The sequence below is a fragment of the Epinephelus lanceolatus genome, chromosome 7, assembly GCF_041903045.1.
Source record: "Epinephelus lanceolatus isolate andai-2023 chromosome 7, ASM4190304v1, whole genome shotgun sequence".
Classification (NCBI taxonomy): domain Eukaryota; kingdom Metazoa; phylum Chordata; class Actinopteri; order Perciformes; family Serranidae; genus Epinephelus; species Epinephelus lanceolatus.
This window is the reverse complement of record NC_135740.1, coordinates 17,362,215-17,374,439: the sequence shown is the minus strand read 5'-3', so window position 1 is coordinate 17,374,439 and position 12,225 is coordinate 17,362,215. Positions and strand designations below refer to the sequence as shown.

Below are 12,225 nucleotides of genomic sequence, written 5' to 3'. Positions count from 1 at the left end.
CCAAATATGAATTGGATGAACTCTATCTGAGATATTAAGGAAAAATGAAATATTTCAAATGTATAAGTACATAATAAATGCACGGCTGAGATGATGAGGCTTCGGCTGGGCACAACCATATTTTGACATCACTCTGTTTTGGACATATATCCAGACATACATAATAGTTGCATTTGCAACAGTCATACAAGACTGGACTTTTGACTTTGGTGGAGGTCTGCACTCTTTTAATGCCTCTGTAGTTTCAGAATAATTTAGATGAAATGTTTTTCAGGAAAATGATCACAATGACGATGATAATCACAAAATGGAATATTGATGGGGAAAAAAAGTTACAGAAATTTAGCAGCAGTTGAAGGAGTTGTATTGTTTCATTATAGATTGGATCCAAGATTTTGAATGAGCTGTAGTTTGAGTGCGGTAATTTGATTTGGACCGTTATGTGACCACAGCGCGGTCAGTGGGTTTTCTGTGGCTACTTGATCTCGAGCAGCAGTGCAATCTCTTTGTGTATCTGTCCTAATTGCAAAATGAATGAGTGCTCACTACATAAAAACACACAACTGACACACGTGTGCCTCCCCGAACCAAGAAAGCCCCGCTTCCTGCCACTCAGGCTACACCAAGAAAATAAACCAAATGGCCACTTGTGACCATGTAGCAGCATCATACAATGTCAACAATCACGTCTGCATTATGCAAAAAGTGGGTAAACAACAGACTGAGGGACACAAATTGGCTCAACACCAGCTGTCTAATTAGCTTTGTGCTGCTCTTGAAAAGCAAACAAACAGGGAAAGCGGGACGGTCTGAAAGCCGGCCAGGCATCGGTTCTAAGTGTTCTGTTCCCCCCAAATCAGACGGGGCGCTCCAATTCTGCCTTCATAGAGAGAGAGGGAGGTTTCAAATAAGACACTCAGATTAGATCATACGTTAAGTCCCCAGAAGGCCTTCGCTCGGTTATTTTGGAAGCACTGTAAAGACTCACAAGAGGCTCGGGTAGAATTTACATTTTAATGAAGCCTTAGCTGATTGCTATTACGCGGAGTTTCTCGCAACTGCCTAGTTTAAGCTTACGTGAAGCACACAAGGAAGAATACACACACATACGCTGCAGCCCGATGCCCACACAGGCCTCACTAATTTAACACACTCCTGCTGAGAGGTTGTTGCTGAAACAAATTGTCCTGTAAACATAGGGAGAGAGCAGAGAGGACACCCAGGGGTGCATTATATAAAAAAAACAAAACACACATTCTCTCCCAGCATGATGTGGCTGGAGAAAAACATTTGCAACAATTTTCCTGCATTAGAAAATGTACAAAATAGAGGCTTTTTCACATTATACAGGACACAAGGTGATGCAGTTGTAGGGGAAAAAGGGAACAGGGCCGTCTTTTTTTGTTGTAACATCACAGTGACAGGCACAGCGACGAGTAGCAGGAGCACCATTGACAAGTGGCACCGTGACGGGTGTTACTGACGAATTTTGCTCGGCGAAAGACGACATGTATCATGTCAGAATCGTCAGGACTCGTCACTTCACTGTCATTTAGCAACAGCCTGTGTGGGAGTGAAGACAAGTCCACATTCCTGCGTCGTTATCAGGCACACTGCAGTCGGAGGAGTGAGTAATGATTAGTCACGTACAGTGGTGGCTGCTATTCACCAGTCATCGCTAAAACAAATTCTGCCGTTAATGACATTTTCGGTGAGGGGCATCAAACGCACTACAAAGGAGGTTTTCATGCTGTGAAAAACAAATCCAGCTTGTGCTGTGGGACACTGTGAAACAGAGTCCTGGCAGTCCTAACACTTCTTTAAAAATGATCAGTTCCTCCCTTGTAAATGGCATGGGCTCCTGGCACATCCAGAATAGGAGACATCTTATCTGCAGCGCCCCTCTTATCGCTCAGCCCCAGTGGAAACTATTGCCAGGTAGCAGGTTGTCATATGACACACAGCGCTGTGACAAGCCACAGCTCAGCATAGTTTGCCACACCACTGGCAGCTCCCATGTGATAATACATAACACAACAGTACTGCAGGGTCTCAGATAGCGCTGAGGGGAAATATAAACCCAGTGGTGATTTATATCTGCCTTATTAAAGAGCTGACCTTGACCATGGGGAAAACTGGATTAGTCAGATTTTTTAACAAAGACACAGGATGACGTTATGCTGTTGAAATGAAGAGCCTCTTACTTTTCATGCTCTCTAGTTTTTCCCCTCACTTTCCCTGTCTTGCGTTTACTAGCATCCAGTGTTCATTGTCCTGTTAAACAAAAGGAAGGGCTGATGCAACAGTCTGCGGCCAGGCATCTCTCCCTGGCACAACATTAACACAGCAGACACTGACTCGGCACTTGCTGTGGGGTAACACTGCTTGAGCAAACAACACACACTGCACGCGCCAGCCATGCTACCTCGGTCTGAGACAAAGCCTGATGATGAAAGGATCCTGGAGGTGATTGAAGGGATGAGTACATCCTGCAAACTGCAGCTCACGTTTTTTCCCCCTCAGAAATACATGAGCATGTAATTTTTGACTTTTAGGTGTGGGAGGGATCGTAACATAATTAAACTCGGGGTAAAAGAACCCCTTTCATCTTGGTGACACATGCTCCCAAGAGAAACAGAGACACAAACCCTCACTAGCAATAACCTTGGTAATGGTGACCGTGGTTGTGTTAAAATCCATTTTGAACACGAGTGATTGTGGAGTGAGAAGTGATGCTCTCAGAGGATGAAGGCCAGTTCTTGAATAAATGAGTCGAAAGGTATTTACATCGCTGAACTGACTGGGAGGACATTGAATTGACCTTACATTATAGGGTCACATCTCTCCTTTCTCCTCTCCCACATGGAACATTAGTGCTCCTTTTCTCTCGCTGTCTCATCTCCTCCTCTCCTCCCCTTTCCCTCTCTTATTTTGCTCCTCCACTCTCTGTACGGCTCGCTCCTTTCTCCCTTACCGTCAGACGTTATCTCAAAGACCAGATCACCATGGCAACAATTAGTCACATCGTCATCGCCCACACTTGTCTTTGATGGCTGTTTTTATTTTGGAGGGTTTGTCGATGCACCCATACCTCACTGGCAGATCGCCAAGTAACCTGTTCTGGTGATGAAGGAACAATGTTGCCATCTGTTGGATCCATGTGTTTGCACACAGCCACTGACATTGAAAAAAACATCCAGCATTCCTGTGATGACTCATGACAGGCAATCACATGCCAATTAAGACCTTCGGCTCCAACCAAGAGCAGTGTGGCTCGGTCGTATTTCGTGAGTTTGAAATACATTGACGCCACAAAAGTCCTCCCTTTGAACAGGGCAACACGCTCCGCAGCATTTCATCCTCTTGTACATAAAAGAAACAGAATGATGCTGTCTTCCTCTGGTTTCTAATATGAAATGCAGCCATACACTCATAATGCTGCTGCGATACAAGCCTTACTTAGGTAGAAGTAGAGTATGAGTAGCTCAATGGCAGCTTGGTTTATTAAACACAGAGAATATTTGGGCTTGCAACCAGGACTTACATTTATTCATCAGCGTCTGCCATATTGTATATCTCTAAATGGAAAGAGTACTCTCTTGCAGCGGGGTACCAGCTAATGTGAGAGATAATATATTGGCTGAGATTTTGGCTGAGTGTTACCCTTGAAATCTTGGATCTGTTTCTGCTCTCTGGAGGTGCTAATTAAGTTTTTTTTTCCCCTAAGTCTTACCGTTAAGTGATGTAATACTTCATAGTCACAAATAATTTTCCATGTGGGACAGATCATTGCTCTTATTATTTATTCTGCTCGCTCAAATCCTTGCCAAGGAAAGGATGTTAAAATGTTTACCTACATTATCAGGATTTTTTCCTCAGATAGCGCGAAGAAAGATGTTCCTCGGAGACTGAAGTACAGGAACAAAGCTGCTTGTTCACAGCGAGATAATGCAGTATTGGAGGTAAACGAACTCAGGTCTGCTCCAGGGCATTTCTGCACAAGCGCTATAGGTGGGGACCTCTTCTGAAACACCAGCCCAAGGCTACGTAGTAATTATTATTCTGCAGAGCTGTTTAGCGAAAAGAAATCTAATTCAACAGCTTTATAGTCGGATTTACAATATGGCTTGTCCTCTAAAGATAAATGACTGACCAGCCACTGGCACACGACTGTGTTTGCTTTCAGGTCTCCACCAAGAAAAGGCAGCAGCTTTCCAGTTCTTGGACCGTAAAGCTCTGCTATGGCTTGCCAGACACTGGGAAATAAAAGAGACAATTGTCCTGCAGATGCTCAGTGGTCCTCTGTAAATTGAGTGAGTACTCTCTTCATCAGCTCTGCAGCAGTGTAGGAGCTATGCTGTCACTATACTGGCGAATATCAGAAAAGCTGTGATGTTTTCACAGCTATCAATGTGTATATAATGTCAACAGGGTATACATTTTAGCATGGATAGATTCAGATGAGGGTAACATGCACAGTTGGAGAATGAAAAGAACATTTTCCTTCAATATATATATAAATGAAGTGACTCCTATATCTCTCAGCTTAAAGCACACTCAGCTATTCCTCTTAGTTTGCATTTGGATCCTGCAGCAGCCCTTATAAAATAAAAAGGTTGTAGAATGTTTTCCATTTCATTTACTGTCAAGTATACTACATTTTTAAAGTTTTTCCACCAAAGTGTTGCTATATTTGGCTGCATATTGTAACACCCCGCCGTGAGGTAAATGATCTCCCCCAAAAAACCTTGGCTTAAAACTCTGACTGAAAATTTCTGCATTTTATGCTTTGCAAATTAATGCAAGCACCTCGTTTCCTTTCATTATTTATTCATTGGGAGCAAATGTTTTTCTCTGTATCCATGCAGGAGGCTTTTTCCCCTTCAGAGGAGAAAGATACAGTAACTCAGGTGTTATTTAAAAAAATTAAAACAGAGCTGAAGAAAGACTTTTTCATGTTTGCACACCACATTCCCTCCCTGCAAATACCAGATTGAAAACATTATCTTGGCACAGAGGGATAAAAATAGTTTCTGACTTGTTTTTCAATTATTGCTGAGTTTTCCGTGTGAGGCAAAAAGCCTATCCCTTTTTTTCGGGGGCAGATTTGCATAAAGTTTTATGGAGATTACCAGTACGAAAATGCTTCGACTGTTGATCCCTTGCCAGTCAGTGTTATTCAGGGATCGGGCTCAGATATCTTCAAATATCCTGAATATCAGTACAACATTATATAACTGTGATGGAAAACACATCAAGACAGCTTTGAGTTTAATCTGATTTACGACCCCATAGTTTGCAAACATTCATTATTGCGCCTGTTTTGCAGAAAGTATTGAACTGACGCTGATCTTTACGAAGAAGTTCTTCAAAATATCTGTAGAAAATATTGTTTATGTGCTCTTAATGAGCTCTTGCTTGAATTTGCATTCTTTAGAACCGCTGCTTTCGCCAATTATCTACAGTAAGTCATCAAACCAGTCACCAGACCTTACACAACCCCATTTAATTAGGCTGGATCGAGATCTTAACATAGACAGACTGCACTCATTGTTAAAGCCTTTCCCGAACCTTTAAATGTCTGTTGTACTAGACGTCCTCAAGACTGCATTGATCCTCTCGGGTACATTAACCTATCAATGCAGCAGGCACTGTGCATTATGATTAAGCACATGGAAAACACCCACGTTCCTCACTCAGAGGTCAGAGCGAGGCAGCTCCAGTAAACCGCAAGGCACAGCATGGACTAAAGTCCTGACGTTAATATTGATGAGATGCAGTTCATCCTATGCATTATCTATCATGGAGCAAAGATTCCCTGATTACATGTGTCCGGCTGTTAAGCCCATGGCGCATCTTGACCATAAAGGTGGGTCCGAGGTATTGATAGGGACACATGGTTACATAATGGAGACGAGGGGGACGAGGAAATAGCCGGCTATTGAGGTGCGCTGTAATTAAAGTGCAGGGGGCGCTTGTGGTGCTGGCGGGCTCCTTGCCACGTTTCCCATTGACTTTCAACTGGACGAGGAAGGTCACCAGCAAGGTGTTTAGAGCAATCTCCACAAATTGTTGGACTGAGGCTTGATAATCTCCAAGGCTTTAATGGATCTCAGATCTGTTTACCAAGTGAGTGCACCGTACAAAGTCATTTGGCAATTGTTTTACCCTCTAACACAATAATAGAACTGGAATTGGCTTTTTGATCAATGACATCAGTGGTTAAGTTGATATATTCAATAAGCACGACAACCTTGAGCCTCATAGAATTACTGTGTGTGTTTATGGGCGTGTATTTGTGTGTGAATTAGAGAGAGGGGTGTGTGTATGTACTATACTTCTGAACTGTACAGAGGAATTCTTACTTCAAACTGGAGTCATTTGTTTACCACCCATTCATGAGAACTGGGACATATCATGTCGTACCAAAAAATAAATAGGTAAATTAAAATTATAACTTATAATCACACTAATTTCGTTTCTGAAGTGAAACATGATTTTTAAAGGATTTATATATATATGAAATAAATATGATATGCTTTCGTTGTTTTAAACCAGTGGTTCCCAACTGGTGGGTCGCAGTCCAAAAGTGGGTCACAGGTCCATTCTGAATGGACCGCAAGTGACTCATCAATGTAGCAAGCTTGTAAAAACACTTTATTTTGAAGTACAGTAAATTTCTTTGGCACGGAGCTCTTGTTTTGAAGTGCCGTTCTTCTGCTGTAGAGTGAGCAAATAATGGACAGTTACTTACAGCGACAGCAAATGAGCTCAACGACATCGCCAAATGCAAGTACAATGCTGAATATATTAATCTGTGTGGACCTTGAACTAATGACTAAGAAGAAATCTGGACCCTGTGGCTGGACCAGCTGGGAGCCACTGTTTTAAACTTTAAACTTGCCCTGTGCCAGAAAACATCCTCATCCCAGACAAGAATTCACACCTTCAAACTATTTAAAAAATGTGTTCAAGAGTTTATCAACTCTGTCTGATTTCTACAAAAAAAATCATTTATTAAGGCATAAAAGGGGTTAGCTACTGTATGCCAAAAAGACTCCTAGTTTCCAACAAAGAAACTGTAACTTGAACTATCATGCTTTCCTTGATTTCCAAAAAGGCAAAGCAGGAACCCTGTGCAAGTGCTGGTAAGCTTTCTATTTTTAGGTAAATTAATTTAATAATATTGGGTGTGTCTCAACCGTAGCAGGTCAACTCCGTAGCCAGTCTAAATCAACACTAAATAAGAATTCTGGTTGAAAAATATGGATGTACCGATATGGATTTTGTCAAACGATTCGATAACTGATAATTTCACACTTTTGCATTTTTAAAAGAAGTGTGGAACCTGTAGTTTATGTACAACTGGGGGTAAGAAAGGCTGAGATATAGTGAGAAAATACGGCTGATCTAATATTCCATAGCTCTGACCTAACCAAATCAAACTGACATCGCTATTGCTAATACAACAAAAACAAAGAACAGTCGTGACTCTTCATACCTGTCAACATTAGGCTTCCGTGGTGTCAAATGTCAAATTACGCCCCTGCCTCCATATAACCCAAAACTACAGATGAACATAATAAATACAAGGGTGTGAAAGTAAAATGAATTTTAATCAGTATTTAATTCATAGTTAACAGTAAGAGAAGCCCAGTGTTACTGTGTGATTCTCTGGTGTATCAGAAAAGTGTATAAACTACACTGCAGAGTGGAGTCTCTACTAACAGAGACAAACAGTGACAGCTGACTCCTATGAACGAATTGGATGTGCATCAGCAGGTCCGTGTTACATCTGGTGTATGAAATTGTGTATATCATCACGCTGCATTTTAATAAACACACCCAGACGCTGCCTCACCGTCCCACCATAGATTAGCCTACAGCTACCAAAAGGAATAGCAATTCGTTATTGATTCACCTCACACATTAATGCTCTACTCAGAGAAACAAGCTGCTGTGTCTCACACACACGCAGCCAGAGAGGTAATGATACAAGTAATTGCTAACTGTAGCGTTGCATGGCTAGCGGTTATTTATAGGGTTAACAATGGAGTTGGGCCTCTCAAAAGCTTGGTGTTGGATGTGAGCCGCCACTGCTAATTAGCTCATGCTAACACTCTGGATATGATTCTTCAGCACCGTTTAACCTGTGTTGGGCGGTCGGAGATCAGACCCACGGTGCTGGAACTGTGAAAGACGTCCACACCAAGACATGTTTTACCCTCAAGACAGCGCGCTGCAGGTTTTGTTCTTCTTCTCTGTTTTTATTAGTGGCTCGTAAACCAAGTTTAAAGGAACACGTGCCACCACATACTGTGTCGGGTGTGTAGATGCTGCCCTTGTTGAGTCAATGAAAGCAGTCTGGCTTCATATTAACTATTATCTGCTGTAATTTTTATGATCAGAATAATGCATAATTATAGAAATGTCCCATTATCAGCCAACAATTTATCGGCCCAATATATGTTGTGCATCCCTATTTTAAAAAAAAGAGTACTTTGATCAGCATTAAGAGAAGTCTTTGCCACTTTGAAAAATGAAATGGCTACTCACTACGACTGCGCTAAAATAAATAAATAAATAACATTTTTACAACTCCGTAAGACGTCAACTCCATCAGATCTTACCTCTGATATACATTATGTATGCTATTTGGGAAACAAAAATTAAATCATGGCCCATTACAAGGTTTAATGGTTGAGACCTTGATCTTTAAAAAAATATTTTCCCAGCCTAATTTAAGAGTAAATATCAAACACCCCAAATTCTCAAAAAATAGCTTTCTCTTATGTCTTAAATTGCTCTTCTTCAGCAGTTTGACCTGTTTACAGCTGTTTACCTACATAACATAGTAGTGCGATAATAATAGTGCAAGATGTGATAACGTGCACAGTCTGTCCATTGCTATATTTTATCCCAAACTCCCCCGACAGCTGATTATCACATGGAAAGTCACTATGATTAAAAAAAAAACTGCTGAGTGTGCAGTAGTTTAAAAATAGTGAGGAGGAGGATATGGAGAGTGTTCTGTGCTGTCTTGTCGTGTGTAAGAATTATTGAATTTTCACCGAGGCTGCATGGGCAAAGGAAGCAGCGAGTTAGAGGAGAAAAGGGACCCTGGTCTCTCTGCTTCAGAGTTGATCTGAGGGCTGTAATGTTTCCTCTGGTCTACTCTCAGGCATTAATGGTTGAATGGATAGGATTGGACATGCCTGAAGACTCAACCAGCCTCTAGATTTGCTCCCAGCAAATCTCAACAGCCTGCATCTTAAGCTCAAATAAGCACTGTGGTCACTACCCTCCCAATAATTTGAACAACTCCCAAGTGTAAAAACCCTCTCTCATTTGTAGCTCATTTATCAGATAGTTATGCGGTCTGCTTAGACAAACCAAAAGAGGAAGAGGGAGACAGAGAGAGAGAGAGAGAGAGAGAGAGAGAGAGAGAGAGAGAGAGAGAGAGAGGAGACTACCACACAACCAGCCTTAAATCATTTCACTTCTACAGCAACAACTCTGACAGGGAAAATGAGACTCTAATATACACATTATCTGAGGAGCCAATAGTTAATAGTTACAGATGGTTATTGCCTATAAGATTGCAGGAGTTCAGTCTCTCAGGCTGACACAAGGAGAGGGGGAAGGAGGAATGAGCAATATGGTTTCATAAGTCTTTAACAAGAACTACTTATGACTTGTTACGCCGCATTGCAGCTCAGATGCAGTTGTGAAATATCCACCCTTTGGAGCCGTTTAAGACAGAATTCTTTTCTTCATGCCATTTCTTTGTCATCTTAATTTCACTGCAGCAATATCCATAATTCACAGTGATTTTTCCCGGCCTCCTTGTCTTTCCCATGTGAAAAAGTTTGGAGCTGGATTCCCCCCCTAAGTTTTATGAAAAAGTGTCAGATTCTCAGGCGAACAATGAGAACACTATTACAAGACTTGGCACAGAAAAGCCTCAAAGGCCTTGGCACAAAAGCCTGTACAAATTGAGAAGATAGAAGTGCAAACTCATTAGCTTACCAGGTTTCCAATCACAGCATTTTTTTATATGCTGGGTGTCTCAGTCTGCAGAGCTCTTCATCTGATGAGAGCCATTTTGCACGACTTCAAAGGATACAGCTCTGCCTTAGAACTCGTGGCTCATGTTTCCAGCACTGATATATTTTGTCAGAACATATATGGTGAGATATGTTTCATCTTAAAAACTCTTCTGTTCTTGTCAATAAATTTGGCTTCAGAACCTGCATCACCTGAGCATGACATCCCGCCTTCTACTTCCATTTTGGTAAGCAACAGAAGATGCTGCATTGTTATATATACGGCCACTTGCTGTTCCGAGCCTGTTTGCTGCTTTTGCTACAGTGTGACAAACTTCCTTCACAGCATTTTTGAGAGTGTGAATCTATCTGTGCCCGTCCAATATAGAGCTAAAAGATAGCTGAGATATTTCCCAAATGGCATGCAATACGGCCCAGAAACAATACTTGACTTTGTGTTTAGGGGCAGAGGCAATTGGAAGCTCGGATGAATCAGCCAGTTTGATTTCGCTTCAATGTGCACTTAGTGCATGGCAAATTTGTAAAAGGCCAAATCTGAAATAGCAAAGTGTTTCAGCTTTGTAACAGGTAGAGAGTGCTTTACATCTGACATGAAAATACCTATGATATCACACAACAAAGCGACGTTTGATGACACCAAAATCACAAAATCCTCCCATTAAATATGCTATTTGTGATGCAAATGAAGCCCTTGTAAACACTTTTGACATATCACATGTAAGCCCATTTGATATTTGCTCCGCTCCTTGTTTGCATTCTGTTAACCCAGCTGGATGTCTTTGCTCCTGCCGTATCAAGTATTTAATCTGCAGTTTGAATATTATGATTGCACTCAATCCTGGATTCATTTACGTAAGTGACTGGATTCAAAACTGCAGCCATACGCACATACATTCATTGCACCCCGGCTATCAATGTGCTCCACTTTTAATCGTCCCCCTGGGTACACCATATGGGAGATGTTGAAAGATATACTGCTGTCATTCGTGATTCTGTCATTTTTTTTAAATGTGCTGCCTTGCACAATGATGGTGTAGGTAAGATATTACCCTATTATCCTATTAAGGTTCGTACCTCGGAATCTGCAGCGTTCATTTTCCGACAGCTCGTCTCCTGCACCATTTTCATCCTGTTCTGAGAGATGCTCCTCCGCGATGCTGCACTACCATCTGCTGGGGAACCGACGGGCAGAGCCGGTCGCAGCAAATGCTCGGCTCTCCTTCGTCCTCCCTCTCTCTCTCTCTATCTCTATAACAGAGATTGATTTCTCTGTCTGTCACTGATGACATTGTACGACTGCTGTGTTTAAATTAGCGGCAGTCTGATAAAAGAATATAAATGAATCAAATCTCCCTGGACTTAAAATCTTACAATTCATTGACAAAATGCATTGAAGTGCTGTAGCAGTTACAAAAGCCCCATTGATATGGCTTAAAATTGACAATGACCTGTGACAGCTCCCATTTATGATTAGGCAGTTGTCTGGCAGTGTACTGGAGGAGAGTGCTTGACTCTGTGCACAGCAGAGACAGCCAATAGCCACAGCTGTTTGACTCCTCTAAAAGACAGCACAACACATTATGTAATGCAATTATGCATCAACATTAATAGCAGGCAATTGTGCAGGCAACCAGCCAGCTGGGATGGGTTTATATAACTGCCAAAAATTGACAAATAAAAGAAAAATGGGCAACCTTTTCCTGTAAGGGACAAATTTACGGACAAACACATGCGGGCACACAGAGCCCATAAGTTATATCCTTCTGTTCCTTCGCTCAGCCCAGAGACATTATAACAAATTGCTATGACATAATTGTAATATTGCTTCCAGTATGTCACATTGTTAATCTGTATAGCTTGGCTTACATTCAGGTGCTATATGTGGGGTTCGAGCCTTATTGAAAGTGCTCTCACACAGATTCAATGAATTAAGCCCGCATGCATAAAGAAGATGGAGAATAGCTTTGAGCACTTTGTATGTTCGATTTGCATAATGCCTTTAATTTTAGCACATCCATTATTAAACCCAAAGGATAGTTCGATCTGCAGACTATAGACATGCCCACGATGTGTAATGTATACAGTGGATAAAGGAACACTTAAACAAATATGTTAACAACAAGTGTTACATAAATTAACACACATTATGAAAAGCGTG

The 12,225-nt window shown here is 41.5% G+C and overlaps 1 long non-coding RNA gene across 1 annotated transcript in view; it reads right to left on the bottom strand.

Moving 5' to 3' along the window:
- LOC144463885 (uncharacterized) overlaps positions 1 to 11,231 on the bottom strand; it is a 74,343-nt gene extending 63,112 nt beyond the window's left edge. Inside the window, exon 1 of the long non-coding RNA XR_013491880.1 lies at positions 11,142 to 11,231. This is a non-coding gene — a long non-coding RNA (uncharacterized LOC144463885). The remainder of the gene's footprint in view (positions 1 to 11,141) is intronic.
- Between the last annotated feature and the right edge of the window lie 994 nt (positions 11,232 to 12,225).